Source organism: Callorhinus ursinus, unplaced genomic scaffold, assembly GCF_003265705.2.
Source record: "Callorhinus ursinus isolate GAN/ISIS: 27379988/994484 unplaced genomic scaffold, GSC_fseal_2.0 scaffold57, whole genome shotgun sequence".
NCBI lineage: Eukaryota > Metazoa > Chordata > Mammalia > Carnivora > Otariidae > Callorhinus > Callorhinus ursinus.
Genome location: NW_027397119.1, coordinates 2657092 through 2672554, shown reverse-complemented (window position 1 = coordinate 2672554; position 15463 = coordinate 2657092). Strand labels below are relative to the sequence as shown.

General features: G+C 35.9%; 1 long non-coding RNA gene across 4 annotated transcripts in view; it reads left to right on the top strand.

The window, feature by feature from the left end:
- Positions 1–4132: 4132 nt before the first annotated feature.
- LOC112811193 (uncharacterized) overlaps positions 4133–15463 on the top strand; it is a 70000-nt gene continuing 58669 nt past the window's right edge. For all 4 annotated transcript variants that reach the window (XR_012375771.1, XR_012375772.1, XR_012375770.1 and 1 more), the window contains exon 1: positions 4133–4342. This is a non-coding gene — a long non-coding RNA (uncharacterized lncRNA). The remainder of the gene's footprint in view (positions 4343–15463) is intronic.

Sequence of the window (15463 nt, the reverse complement as noted above, 5' to 3'; positions counted from 1 at the left end):
TCCATGATTCATTGTTTGCATATAACACCCAGTGCTCCATGCAGAACGTGCCCTCTTTAATACCCATCACCAGGCTAACCCATCCCCCCACCCCCTCCCCTCTAGAGCCCTCAGTTTGTTTCTCAGAGTCCGTCGTCTCTCATGGTTCGTCTCCCCCTCCAATTCCCCCCTTCATTCTTTCCCTCCTGCTATCTTCTTCTTCTTCTTCTTCTTTTTTTAACATATAATGTATTATTGGTTTCAGAGGTACAGATCTGTGATTCAACAGTCTTGCACAATTCACAGCGCTCACCACAGCACACACCCTCCCCAATGTCTGTCACCCAGCCACCCCATCCCTCCCACCTCCCACCACTCCAGCAACCCTCAGTTTGTCTCCTAGGATTAAGAATTCCTCATATCAGTGAGATCGTATGATACTTGTCTTTCTCTGATTGACTTATTTTGCTTAGCATAGTAGCATCTTTTATAGGCAGATTAAATTTTTATCTAGCCGCTCTTGGAAGCCCAGAATAGCTTAGAGAAGATGATCAGTTGGTGAATCCGAAATTGGGTTTTGCCTGGTGGGACTGATGGGACATCAGAAGGAAAACAGGGCAAGAAAGTTACGTATCTTGAACAGATGCTGTATGACCTCCCGAAATGCGGACCATACTAGTTCAGGAAGTATGAAAGGAAAGGGGATGGGACATGAAGGGGATGATAGATAAGGAGAAAACAGAGGAGCCAAAGAATTGGAAGTATCAAGAAGGTTGAAAAAGAGGTGTAGTAATAGAAGTGGAAGGGCTGAAAATGGTAGCTAGAGAGTAGGTGATTTGACTTTACAATATTAACAATAAACTTTCCCAATGTACATTTTGTGTGCAAGTGACTATGGTGGGAGTGGAGGTGGCCAAGTCATTAGAATTGATATCAGTAAAGTGAGACATTAGAGTGTTGAGTGGATTGCCCTTGTGAGCACTGAACTAAACTGGGGTGATAGCAGAACTAGAGATGAAGGGGGAATCTGAGACCCAGATGCCTGGTGTCCAGTGAATGAGAAAAACTGAAGAAAAAGTTGGTAGGTGGCAACAAGGAGGAGTTATGTAAATGTGTGCCAATCCTGCGACCATTAGTTTGGTCAGTGTAAGTGTCCTATATGATTAATTTAGACCAATATTGGGGACAATCTGTGGTCTCACAGTGATTTCCTTATTTGTCCTCCAGTGTCTGATTCATTTATTTGGACTCTATTTTAAAATATTCTTTTTAACATGCTAGCATTAAGGGACTGCCAGGAGAGGTAGGTCAATAAACTGTTCTGTGAATAGTGGAAAAAAAAAACATGCTAGCATTATCTACCAGATTTTTTATGACCTCTTGGCTTCTAGTGAATAGGTCACCGCAAGACAGAAAAAAAAATCAGCAAAAATTAATCTCATCTCCATTATGAGGGGTTAAAATAGTGAAATACAATTCAGCCCTTGAAATATTTACACCCAAGTAGAGAAATTTAATGAAAATAGGGTAAGATAATACTATCACAGGGTGTCATATGAGAAGGCAAAACTAGAAAAATTCTGGACAGCATGGGGTGATGACAATTTATTTTTATTTTTTTATTTTTTTTTTAAGATTTTATTTATTCATCTGAGAGAGAGAGAGAATGAGAGATAGAGAGCACGAGAGGGAAGAGGGTCAGAGGGAGAAGCAGACTCCCTGCTGAGCAGGGAGCCCAATGTGGGACTCGATCCCAGGACTCCAGGATCATGACCTGAGCCAAAGGCAGTCGCTTAACCAACTGAGCCACCCAGGTGCCCAATTTTTAAAGATTTTATTTATTTATTTGACAGAGAGAGAGAGAGAGAGCACAGCGGGGGGAGGGGCAGAGGGAGAGGGAGAAGCAGGCTCCCTGCTGAGCAAGGAGCCCGATGTGGGACTCGATCCCAGGATCCCGGGATCATGACCTGAGCTGAAGGCAGACGCTTAACCGACTGAGCCACCCAGGTGCCCTGGATGATGACAATTTAGGGGAAACTAGGCACCATTCAATGAAGGAGAAATATTCAATAAAGCAGAGGACTAAAAATTATCTTCTAATTCTACTTTGGACCTGCTTAACCTATCCTAGCTACAGCATGTTCTAAGAGATAGCAGTGTGTACTTTAGATTGTACCGGTGATGAGGATGCAATCATATTTCCTTCAGAAATTACCTCCAGTCTACAAATAGACCACACAGGGGTAGGAAGAGTGAATGGGAGTTCCCTTAATTTATATGATTTAGGCTGCAGGAGGGACACATTCAAGAAACTCCATGAGGGCTCTTGATATTTCCCTAACAGAAATGGAATTTTTGATGCCATTTTGGAAAGGATCCATGACTTGTCTGATCCTATTATTCTATGGGTTCCAAGCTCTGAACCAGTTGAAGGGCTCCTTAAGCCCCAGACTAATGTTCTGGGAAAAGTGCATTCCTTCAACAAATATGGAAGCTTCTATTGTTGCAAGATTCTGTGCAAGGGCTCTTGTGGGCCCCAGAGAAAAATATGGCTCCATGCCTGGTACTCTAATGCCTATTTATAGTCACATGTGGATTACTTTTAATGGTATGGTCTGGGTCTGAACCAAACACACTTACATGACTGAAGTAGATGTTCTCCGTTTATGCTGAAATATTCAAATATATTATACCAGAAAGAAATAAAGAAAAAAAAACTTATTCAGCATCATGATGAGAACATATATGGTGTGTAAAATGAATGAGAGTTGGTTTGAATCAAGTACCATCAACTACCAACTCCATGACACTGGGTAGTATAGGCCCCATTTTCTCATCTACAAAACAGGGATAACAGAATAACTCATTTACTCGTAGTTGTAAAGATTAAACAAGATGATGTGAGATGCTGTACCCATTACCTGGCATACACAATAAGAAGGTACCTATAACAATGATAACCATTATTATTTTAGAAGGCAACATATCTAGTTGGAAAAAATGGACATGCAATCAGTCATATATGGATTAAAACAATGGTAGTAAAGTACCTGTTTTTGACAACAAGAAACAAAAGTAATAAAATGGACTCTATGCGTTGTTGCAACGATTAAATTAGACAAGACTGACTAGGTCTTAGCAGGTACACAGCAAGAAAGAGGAAACTACTACTCACTTAGAAATCCCTTCACTTATTTTGCATAACTCTGTGGATCAGTATAAATGAATAGAGTTATTATTTGTCAGAGTCCACTTTCCTCACCTTCAAAGCTGGAAACATGGGACTTGATCTCTGAGATAACTTGTACCTCTAAATCGTTACAAATTCACCGGAGATTTTTAGGAATCAGATGAATGAAATCATCCTGAAATAGCTGAAATATAACTTCTGCCTGCCAGTTTTGTGAAATTTTTGCATTACCATAAGAGGTAAATTAAAAAATGACTTTGGAAAAATTATACTTCCTCTTCATCCCTGCTTAGCTGAAGCCGTTTCTTTGATTTCCTTGACATTGTTGCCTTTTAATGTTTTCCAGAGTAATTTTCCCACCTGCTTTCTCCAAAACGTAATAGCTCCTCAAAAAAGTTAATTCTATTTCTGTGTCATGATTGACTAATTTAGCCTGCTAGTTTAGAACTGCAATAAAGCTTCCTTATCAAAATAAAATCTGTGAATTCATCACTGAAAAAAAATGATTTTGTGCCTCAAAACGTGATTGAGTTCCACAAAGGAATGAGATGATAATTTACTTTCTGTCACCTCCAAAGTTAACCGGGAAAACAAACAAATAAACAAACACGTTTTTCTGACAGGCAAACAGGCAAATCACAGGCAAAACTGCAGGGCAGGGGGATCCAAAGGAAAAAAAAAATCTTGAAAAAGCTGAGCTTCCAATCTCCTCCCACTAGTCTCTGTGAAGGATGACTTCAGTCCCTTTCTTAACTAATTCTGTCACTGTAAAATCCTACAGTCATTCTTCCACACATAAAGGACAAATAAGCTCAAGAGGAGGATCTAGATGCTTTCAGTTTTAACTATTCACCAATGGTGGAAAAGGCAGAATGCCTAAGCTATGTCCCGGTGGCCAATAGGATGGCTGTGTGTCTCCCACATGACTCGCTGGCCCTGTCTTTCACATGGGCTGTAATTTGGTTCAATTCAGAACTGCAGATAGTACAGCTTTTACAGGAGCAAGGGATGCCCAAGCACAAGTGGCTGAGTTCCGAGTGACTTTAGGAAGCGCTTTCCTGCCTCCCTCCTTCAGGAAAACGGGGGATTCTGCACCTGTACCAGGGACAGTCTGGCAAAAGCCTGCTCTGCCTCCGGGGACAAGGAAATAGCACCAATAACCATTTTGAAATTGTAAGTATACATTTCTTTCCGTCAAGTGTACTGATGAAAATAGTTTTATGTCATAAGCATCAAAGATGTAAGGATTTTTAGGGCACTCTTTTGTATGTGTCCGGAAAGGTATTCGGCAGGCAGGAAGATATTTCGGGGGGACAATTGTTGCATGCTTTGTTATGTTAAGGATAAAGAATTAAAAATAAAAGTCAGGCATTCCAAAGAGTAGCTGCAGGAGGGCTGCACCCCGGAACCTTGCTCCTGTATGCTGCTTTGTTCCTAAGGAAAAAATGAAGGCACACACATATGTACTTAGTTCACTTCTTTTCGTTCTTTATGTCTAATCAGATCTGATCTGTCCCCAAGAAAAATAAAAGGCAAACTTTGCTGACTCCACTGACAAGGGTACCATAGACTTTCCAGACATCTGACAGTTATTATAATTAGCTACGAAAGACTGCTAAGACACTTGGGGGCAAATAGCTCTTAAATTCTGAACAATGGCTTCAAGCCAGAGCTTTCTTTTTATTTATTTTCTAACCACGACTTTTCATTTATAGTAATGATAGAGACCAAGCTGGTTTCGGTGTTTTCGTCCACAAAATGGGAAATAAAGTCCCGGCAGAAGTGAAAGGTGACTGGGTAAAGTGGTCAGTGTAAAGATAGAAGGAAAAGACAGCTTTCTGTATCAGGATCCAGCCTTCCATGTATAAAGATTTTTTTTTTTTTGAAATTCCTAATAGGGTGGAGTGAGGATGTGGGGGTGGGGAGGAGGCATGCGGAAGCTTCTTTATAGAATGCTTGAAGAATAAAAGAATTTGGGATTTCTTCTTACTAGAAGGCAAAAGATACACTTAGCATCTAACTTACATGCTTGGTAAGGTTTTTTGATGGAGTTTCAAACAGAAGCGACATACAAACCAGTTTTTTTTTTTATTTATAAAATAATTGGAAACAAATGGGGGAAGAATGATCCTGTATTATTGCTTTCTTTTTACGTTGAGCTCGGGTAATCTAGCAATGCGTTATGCCTTTACTTCTAGAATCATCCAAATTCTTAAAAAGTTATAAGCCAAGTCTCATAAGAAATTAAAAGGCAAATCAAATCGATGTGATTGTGACTGATGAAGATTTTGAACGACAAAGCCTCCAACAAAAAGAGAGTTTGTAAGAAAACATTGCCCTCCTTATTTTTAAAAAAGAGTATCAACTCCATCAATTATTGAAAGGAATTATTCAAAGGCTCCAGACATAACTAATTATGGCTTAAAGAGATCTGCCAGAGCAGAGCTTGTGTTCTAATTATAAAAGTCCAAGACGGTAGGATTCATTTTTTCAAGAGGACTTGGACACAAATTTTCACATAATGTTTTTAAAATACACCATTTTTTTTTCTTTGTCTGCTCTCATGTTATCTACACCTCCCCCACCGCCGCCCACTGTGTGCTGAGACACCTGAAGGCTAGACATAATGATCAACAGAGCTCCAGCCTGTCTGGACTCCAGCCAGGTTTTTTTCCCCCCTCTACAATCAAGGAGCTTGCACGCAATGCATGCCGAGCCTATTCCACTGCTATGTGCAGATCCGGGATGGAAGTCTTACACATACTGCGGAAAGATTAAAGACAACAATATCCCCTTTCTTTTACCCCAGACAGCCTCAATTTTTAACCCTTTCATTACCTTTAAAACCAAGACGTCTTATCCGTTCCAATGCAGGTCTCAAGGGACCCTGCAACTCCTGCATCACATTATACAGATACACATGCCTCATTTGGTATAGAAATCTCGACAGACCCATCAGGGGGATATTTTAGGATTAACAGTGTGCTAACTAAACAAAACACAATTTACTCGTATGGGAAATGCATTTTTGAATGAACTTAAGCTGTATTAAATCTGGAAAAAGTCAAAGGTCTGTGGAAAGATTCTTGCAAATCTTGCAGAAGGTTATAGCATTTCTGATGATGCTGTTCTTTAACCGTCTTTCTCTCTCTCTCTCTCTCTCTCTCTCTCTCTCTCTCACACACACACACACACACACACACACACTCAAGAGACACATTCAGCCAGGCAATTATATCATTATATCACAGAGAAACCCTGGTTTGCTGGTGATGTCATCACATATAAAATTTCGCCTTTGTGGGCAACATTTTCAATCACCTAATCGCCAATGTCTGTTGGGTGTGTGCCCATAGGAAGTTCACATGTTTGTGGGGTTAACCAACACCCACAGGAAGGACTATTTTATTTGTAGCTATCTCTTTCTTGAAGATGTGTTTATGGGGCAGTATGGGCATGTTTATCAAGGTATCTGTAGTCAGGCAGAGTTTTCTGGTTCTAGGAAGCCTTACTAATATGCTGGTTGAACATTTTAGAGGTGGCTGAATTTCAATTTCAGTGCTATGAATAGGATGTAGAAATGGTGAACATTCTGCAATCACTTGGATAAAAATGCTACAATACTGAGAGGTGTTATGACTTAGTGATTCTTATTTGTCAGTTAAATTTTTGCAAACATTAAATCATTTCACTCTTAACTTATTGGTTAAAGAAAAATATATACCAATGATTTTAAAAGTAATGCTCATTTCATGTGCTCTGGTTTAGAGGATAATTGAGTTAAAATTTTGTGGGCTGGTGCAGTATTTGTATTTATTTTCAAGTTTATATTATGGGTCTTACACTAAACAGTTATATACCAAACAAATTGTCTAGATTTTTAATAATGTGTATATTTAAGTGTACTATTTTATTTTACTTAACTCAAATAGAACAAAGTTTAATAATTTTATGGAAACATATTGCCATAACTGAGACATAAATATAGAACAACCATGCATACATAATGTCTCTTAATTACTAAGTTTTGATATGTAATTTAAGTTAATCTTCATTAGTATAGAACGGCCGGGTATACTTAACCAGTTCCTATATACCAAGTATTTGATACAATATTTTCTTGAATTTTGGGATTTGCTCTGAATACTTCTTTTTGCATACTTAGAAAAGGATTAATTTTGAAAGGATTTGCAAGACATATGTATATGACCAGCACGATTTATATACCAACATACAAATTAATGAAATTAATTTTGCTGAGGTATTGTGTGATTGTTTTAAAACAAGAGAAAAAGTGTTTTGTTCTTTTTTGCTTTCATGTTACTTCTGTTGAGAAAAGTATATAGCTCAAAGAACAGACACATTTAGTACTTAGAAAAAACAAGCTACACAAGTTAGGTGACATTCTGTGGGGTAAGACGCCAGTGTGAACTAATAAATAACTTTTTTGAGAAATTTTTGGGCTTGACTCCATACTTTTTACATAAATAGTTTTTCCAGCCTATAGTGGAGTTCTTGCCTGAGGATGAATTATATAATTGTTTTGTCAAACATAAAAAATGAACAAGTAGTTGGATTTAAATTTCACCTACTTTCTAAAAACAGAACATGACTTTGCCCACTGGGGATACAGGTTACTAAAAAGGCATCTTTCAAAGAAAAGAAGATAATGGACTTGATTGAAATAGTTGAACTACGTAACGCCAATTCAGAACAAATGGTTTTTCAGAGCATAAAGGAGAAAGAACAATTTACTATAGTACAGTTTATTCTTCTTACACAATAGTAATGATTTATTTGAAACGGCAGAACAAACATAGTAAATATACAAAAAGAAAAAATACAAAACAACTGATATCTTATGTCAGAGATATGTCAAGATTCTTATTTCATATATATTAGAATATCCTTAATTCAATCATTTATCTGAAGACTTTAGTGAAAACCTACACTCTTGCTTAGCATATATGTTGATATTATAATCATGTGTTCTTGAACATGTGTATAGATTGGGTATATATAAAATATATTTGAATGTAGTTTTATGACCAAAAATAATTGTTGGTATTTTATTATAGCCAGAGTTTTTAAATTTTTTTTAATGATCTTGAGTTAGAATATTAACATATTTTAATACAATGAAATTTAGATGGGGAGGTCAACATAGCCACGTCTATGCTAGCAGGGGGACGTACTCAGATAATGGCTAAATTAATGTATTGATGATGTAATTGCAAATGTCTCATATCAAAACATATTTCAATCATATCAAAAGATATGACTCTAATGTGGCAAACAGTATAAAATGTTATTTTTTAGAAAAACTTCATTTTTTACCATTATGAAGATGATTTCTAAAAGTAGACTCACGCTCATATTTCTCTTTATTAAAGAACAGATTGGGTTTTTTTAAAAAACTTGCCTTTAGGCTTGAGACCTGAAATTATTTTGAGTAGATGCCCGAGCACTGTGCAGAGAATGCACAGGAACCTCAAGTCACAATGAGAAAAGAAAGAAAATTGGTTTGGTTGCCTCATGCCTCAGATTTTATTCTTTCTAGCCTACATGCAGACAGCACTCAAAATTAATTTGAGTGAAAACTATCCAAGTTATTTTCACAATTTTCAAAAGACCCACGGTCCTGTTGATATCCCATTAAGGAGTAGTGTTCTAAGAGTGATTGAATGTTCCACTGCCTGAAACTCAGTCAAGCTCAGTGAGGCGCTGGGGTCAAATGGGCTCATGAATCACAGATAGGAAATGAACTGTGTATTGCATATTTGGAGGTTGAAAAAGAAACATTTGGGATATTTTACCGTAAACAGATTTGGGGTTGATTTCTTGGCACATCTTTTTAAACATCAAGCCTGCAGTTCAGCTGAAATAACTTTTTATATGTATAGCTAAGACCAGATGGCCACGTGCTCCTTTCTTATTTAGATGAGACTTTTCCTTTCAATAACATCTTTCTTCCTGACCTGCTTAAAAATTCCAGCGAATGAAATCAGCACAGGATTTTCAATTCTAATTGACCATGTGCAGAGGAAGGGCCAGTGGAGAAATCAGTGGAGGCATTGTAAGGCTCACTGCCTCAGTTTTGTCTTTGTGTTTTTCCCTTACTAGCCAATCTAAACTAATTGAAAACATTTAATTTTTATTAAAATTATATAGCTGTGAGATTAATCCTCAATGCAAATTATGTGAGTTGGCTGTTTCTGCCATTTCATCGTAAGTAATCCAAAAAAAGTTATCATGCACCTCCATAGTCTCTCAACTAGCTGGTAAGCAAGTGATTGGTTTAAAAAAGCATTAAAATACTGGCATAATGATTGAGTTAAGAAGAATGATGATACTCAATTTATTTTGAACACATCATTATTGGAACATACATATACTTATAAATTTACCTTGAAAATACCCACTATATAAAATTCTTGGTCCATTATGTGTGTAGTCATTATATAAAAAAGAAAAAAATTCTGGAGATTTCATTTGGACTTGGATTACTAAAAGACAGCAAGCACTGAAGATGATCTAAGATAGTCAGTGGCTCACTTAGCAAATCATATATGCTGTGAAAGTGGCCATGTGAGTTTTCAGGTTTTGTTTCTTCTGGACAAGTTCTTGACTCAAATAATTTTCTTCATAGTTTATTACTTCAAAGAGTCAAATATGTTCTCTTTTTAAAAATTGAATTTTCAGATGGTAAAAGTGTTAGGTGAAAGCAAATTATCCTTCTGATCCTGTCATTGTTTTGACTAATAAAGATAGAAACATGTACCAAAGGTGCATATTTTAAAAGTATATAATAGATATTAGAAAAAATCTGAATTAAACATCAGTGTCATTGAAAAATATTGGCCTCACAGTAACACTGTCTCTGATTTGGAATTCTTTGCTCATTCTTCTGCAGGTAACCTTTTACCTCAAGCATATCTACTAGTTGTCAAAAGTGAGATACCTCATCAAAGGCACACTAGTGCAATTGTTTAAAAAATGCAGCTTATGACTGATCAGATCAATTAGAATTTCTTTGCATCAAAATTTCACAAAAACTGAAATGCCGTTGCCCATGGGATTCACACCTTTGAAGGCATGTTCTAACTACCAACATATAAAGTCAATTCTTTATGAACCTTGTAAAAAGTCAATTTGTATTACCAAAATATTTAAACTCTCATTACATCATTAAGTATATGCATCAATTACAATGTCTCATATTTGATAATTTTCCTCCTGATTCATGAATTTAAAAAAACCCATTAGAAATATATGACAATGATTTAGCCCATTTTTATTCTGTTACCCTAAATACATAAAGTATATTTAGAAACTTGAGACATCAAAATATAAACAGAAAACAAAGTCTAAGCATAATACAAAGTCTAAAAATTATACAATTTTACTCTTAAAAGAACAAATTCTAGTTGACAGTGAATCTAGCCATTTATGTAGGAGATAATAGATAATGGGATCTTGGGAAAAAATTAAAATTATATTGGTGCCGTAATTTCAGATGGTTAAAGCTAAGATGTTCATAACAGAGAGGTATAAACAAGGAATATAGTTCTGGGGCGCCTGGGTGGCCCAGATGGTTAAGCGTCTGCTTTCGGCTCAGGTCATGATCCCAGAGTCCTGGGATCGAGTCCCGCATCGGGCTCCCTGCTCCTTGGGAGCCTGCTTCTCCCTCTGCCTCTCTCTCTCTCTCTCTCTCTGTCTCTCATGAATAAATAAATAAAATCTTAAAAAAAAAAAGGAATATAGTTCTGAGTTACTCCCACTTTCTCTTCTTCCATGTTATTCTGAAAAATAGACGGATCTTGATTCTGTAGGATCACTGATAATGACAAATACTAAATGAATTTTGGTATTTTTATTTATATGGGGTCATGGTTGAGATTTGCTAGTCTGTTTTCCTGTATATCCTAATTCTTTAGATGAACAGCACAGGAGAAATTGTGATCAGTTTTGGGAGCTTTGCAGCTGTGTAAAATGTCTGCACCTCACTATATCCCCTTTCCTGGTCTGTAAGACTGTGATCATCAGTCAGAGAGAGAGAGATCCTCGAGAAACCCAGGCCCTCTTTAAGTCTCCAGGGACACCATTTGTATCTGTTTTCACGTTCCTTCTAAAGAATCGTTCCCCAGGCTAGAGCACACATCTGAACATTTGAGGCTTCTCAACCCAGTTTGCTACGTTCTCAGCCATTCCTGCTTAGGTAAGACTTTGCCTCACCCTTAATTATGCAGCTACGGTTCACACTCAGAGCTGAATTTTTTTTTTAATTTTATATTTTTAAACTGTGAAAGAAGTGGGGCAAACAGGGTATATGTGACATCAAAAGAATAAATGTAGGGGCAGATGCAGATATCTTTGGCATTCTGAAAATCTGCAGTGTCGTAAACAGAATAACAAGATTATACTGAATGTGATTGGACAGTTCTCACTTCCAGCACGTGGACTCTACCCACTTTGGAGTGGAAGTTTTCTCTCAAGTAATGCACTTGAGGTGGACTCTTCATTCCTGCAGTTCATACTTGATTTGGTATGTTTCCTACAGGGAAATTTGCTGTTTTAACTTAAAGGGCCTAACCTTTCCTTAAGCAAATGTGGAATAGAACAAAGGTATGAAAAGAGATTATGTCCATAAGAATATGAGCATGGGAACTGTACCAGAGAATCCAAAGTGAGGCAAATATGTCAAAAAGTTGATTCTAGTTGGTTCTATTTTTATCATCCATATGGATTATCTAGAAATCTGTATGGAAATGTAACCTCTGTGTGAAGGAAAACCAGAACTAAACCAAAATTCCATTTAAGATTTTAAGTATTATGTTTACTGCTTAGAAACATTCATGAAAGAGACATATTTCACTGATATGTAGAGTCGTCTGATCACCTTGTTGCTATTAACCATCTCTGGGATATCTATCCATCAACGTTTAAGGGGAGAAAATGTAACAGTCGGCCACTGCTCTGATTGTTGTACGCACTTCACAGAGTGCCTCCCCCCGCCCCCCGCCCCAGCCCTGAAAGGACGGGAAGATTTAAGCTGACAACAGTGACCAGGAAGAAATTCATTCTTTGCTTAGTCTGATGACAGAAAAGGGTTAATTTTTCAAATCTCTGTGAGGAGAGGGGGGAAAAAACCCTGGAAGATAAAAACCAAACCAAAGCCTAAGCTGCTAGTGATTTGGTTGTATTTATGGATTATACTACATCTTGAAAAGAAGAAAATCAGAGCTGTAAGATGACGCTGCAGGGGTCGTCTGGACTTTTCACTGAGTCTAAAGTCTGTTTAGTCAATGCTTATTAAGGCCTGGATTTGACCTTTGCTCTCCTCACTCCTCCTTGTTCCAGGTGCAACATTTTTGCAAGTGCTTTGCCATTATTGGACACTATGTACCAGCTTCAAATTGTGAATGAACAGAGCGTGCTTAGCATAAAAAGTAATCCAGTAGTTATGATGCCTGCATTAAAAAAAAAGAGGGAGAGAAAGGTTAAGAAGATCTGTAAACTTACATCCACTTTCTTTTATAATTAATACATGGCGACTATAGGTGTTCTTCAAGATATAACTAAATTTATGATTCCATTGAAGCTTACATTAAAACCAGTTTGGTACATTATGATGAATTTTTGTAAGAATATTTAAGGTAGTGATTTCTGTCTAAACAAATTATCCTTGAAATTAACAGAAAATCATCTATAATTATTTTGTTTAAATTTTTACGTACACACTCATAGTAATACCTGAAACTCTTATGTTCTAGGTTTTGTTTTGTTTTCTAGAGGATTAATTTTACTTCTAAAAATTGCATTCACTAAGATAAGAAAACATAAAATGCCCTAGTATTTGATCCTGGAATATAGTCAAACTTGTTTACTTCAACAATTCTATAAAGTATATTTCTGTATTTACATAGTGTTTGATAACTCTAAGAGAAAACCATTTATACATATGCATTAATTGATATTTTGAATAAAATAGCCATGTTTTTGCCTCTGAAATGTTAGATAATATCCATAAAGCATAAAAAATGACTCAAAATTAATTATATAAACATAAAAGGGGATAATAAAGCTATTGGGTATAGAATACATTAAAAGCTTTAAAATTTTATTTTATCTTTCCACTGAAAGTTTTGATTGACAGTTCTCTAAATTACATCATTACTCATTTTAAATATCTAGTTTTGAACTTTGAAGAAAAGGAAATCTCTAACTTATGAGGAAAACAAAGGTTTTAAAATTTCACAAAAGAAGTCATATGTAAACTTGTCTTTGTAACCTAGAATACAGAAAGTAGGAAAAATCGTGATTAATTTAGAAATATTTCAAACTGCACAAAAGGTATAAGCAATGTAAAAATATTTTCATGTTTCTACCACCAAGATTAACAATTTTTAGTATTTTTCTTCATTTACTCCAAGCCGTTAAGAAATTAACTATAAACCGATTGAAGACTCCAATCCCCTTTCTGTTTCCTGATGTCCCTTTGGCTTTAGGAGTAATCACTACCTTTTGCTTGCTAGATCATCTTTCATATCTTCATTTTTAATCACCAAGTTATGTATCACAAACAAAAAATGAACAAAATATCAAATATGAAGTTCTTATAGTCGCTGCTTCTTAATTTACCTTAAAATTATTGAAAATTTTTCAAGTGAATATTTTCATTGGAAACCGTATTTATTCATTTCTAGTTTAAAAAAATTATGATTTAATATAAAGATTTAAGTTAAAAGATTTCTTTGCCCTACCTCTACTAACTCCCTTGGTTGCAGAAATTGAGAAAATGTCTCCTGTCTCCCTTTTATTCAAATTCTTTAGAATTGAGCCTTTTACATTTTACTGTTTTCACGTTACATAAGAGATTGGTAATATGACTAAAGCTTTATACTTTAACATGATCTCCATTGCCCTCATTTTATTGTTTTTATAAAGAAGCAGGTATTATAGGTAGCTTCATGGATATTAGTTTTCATATTTTTACACTCATAGTATCTCATACAGATGCTTATTTTAAAGTATTCTAAGGAGCCGCAGAGTTATGTTTGGTTTGATTTGATAGGAAAATGTCAGCAATGTCATAGTTAAAGAAATGAGCATTGACTTTAGGACTGTTTTTTGCCTCTTCATGTGGAGTCAGATTTCCCTTTAAAGAGGAGCAAATGCATTTCTGAAAAAATGTTTTGAAACCGAGATCCTTATTTGAGCACAGTATTGCTGTGGATTTGCATGAGCTATGTGGTAATTCATTGCCATATAGACCTCTTAATGCTATGTACCCCTCTGTGAGGGCATCAGAGTGGAAATCTGCATCAGAACCTTTACATAATCTTCAGAGAGAAAATTTTAGGATTACCTGAAGGTGAGTTTAAATTTATCTTTCCCTATAAATCCCTTACTAATTATTTGGGTAGCAATCTATCAAGAGATACCTAAAGTCAATTTAAAACTTAAGTCAAACAAAGTCTTAATGCCTCAGAAAAGATGCATCTAAAATACCTAGGTCAGATACTTGAGCTCGCTCTCCAACAAAACTGTATTTTCAACTTTCATTTATGAACTACATGTGTTATTTCAAGACTGGACAATAGTAACCACTAGTAAATATTTACTCCAGGCAATATGTAGGCTGACATAGTTTAAAGATGATAATAGATAAGTAAGCAAGACTCCCAACTTTTTTTCAGGTTCAAACCAGAGTATGTTGTAGCCCTCAATAAATGTGACCCTGATCTTTTAGGCTAGGTGTAAATAAAATAATAGTAGTAGTAGTAGTAGTAGTAGTAATACAATGATTTTGTCTGTACCATTTCTTAAAAGAATAAATTGCTATACAACATAGTTAAAATTTATCTCTTCTATAATTTTTGTATACCAAATCATTTATTGAAAGATATCACCTTTTTACTATAAAACGAATTCAAGAGTATGGAAAACTGGTCTTTAAAGGTTCTTCTCTTATAACATGGCCAAAAGAACTGCAAACATATTTATGGAACTTTTTCACTTTTTCTTTCTTTTCTTTTTCTCAGCCACCTATGATCTTCCTTAGCCTTTAAGATACCCTACCAATATCCTTTCCCTTCAGATAATTTCATAGTCAGTGTCACTCATTGGGTTTTTTTTTTTTTTTATTCTCGTTTCTCCAAAACTCTGGTCAATTTATTAACATCTCTCAGTATTTTTATGTCTGTTTCTCATTATAGTCACACAGCAAATAAGAACACTGGGTAAAGAATGAGAAGATATGTTAATAAGTAACTGTGTGACTCTTTGGGGACC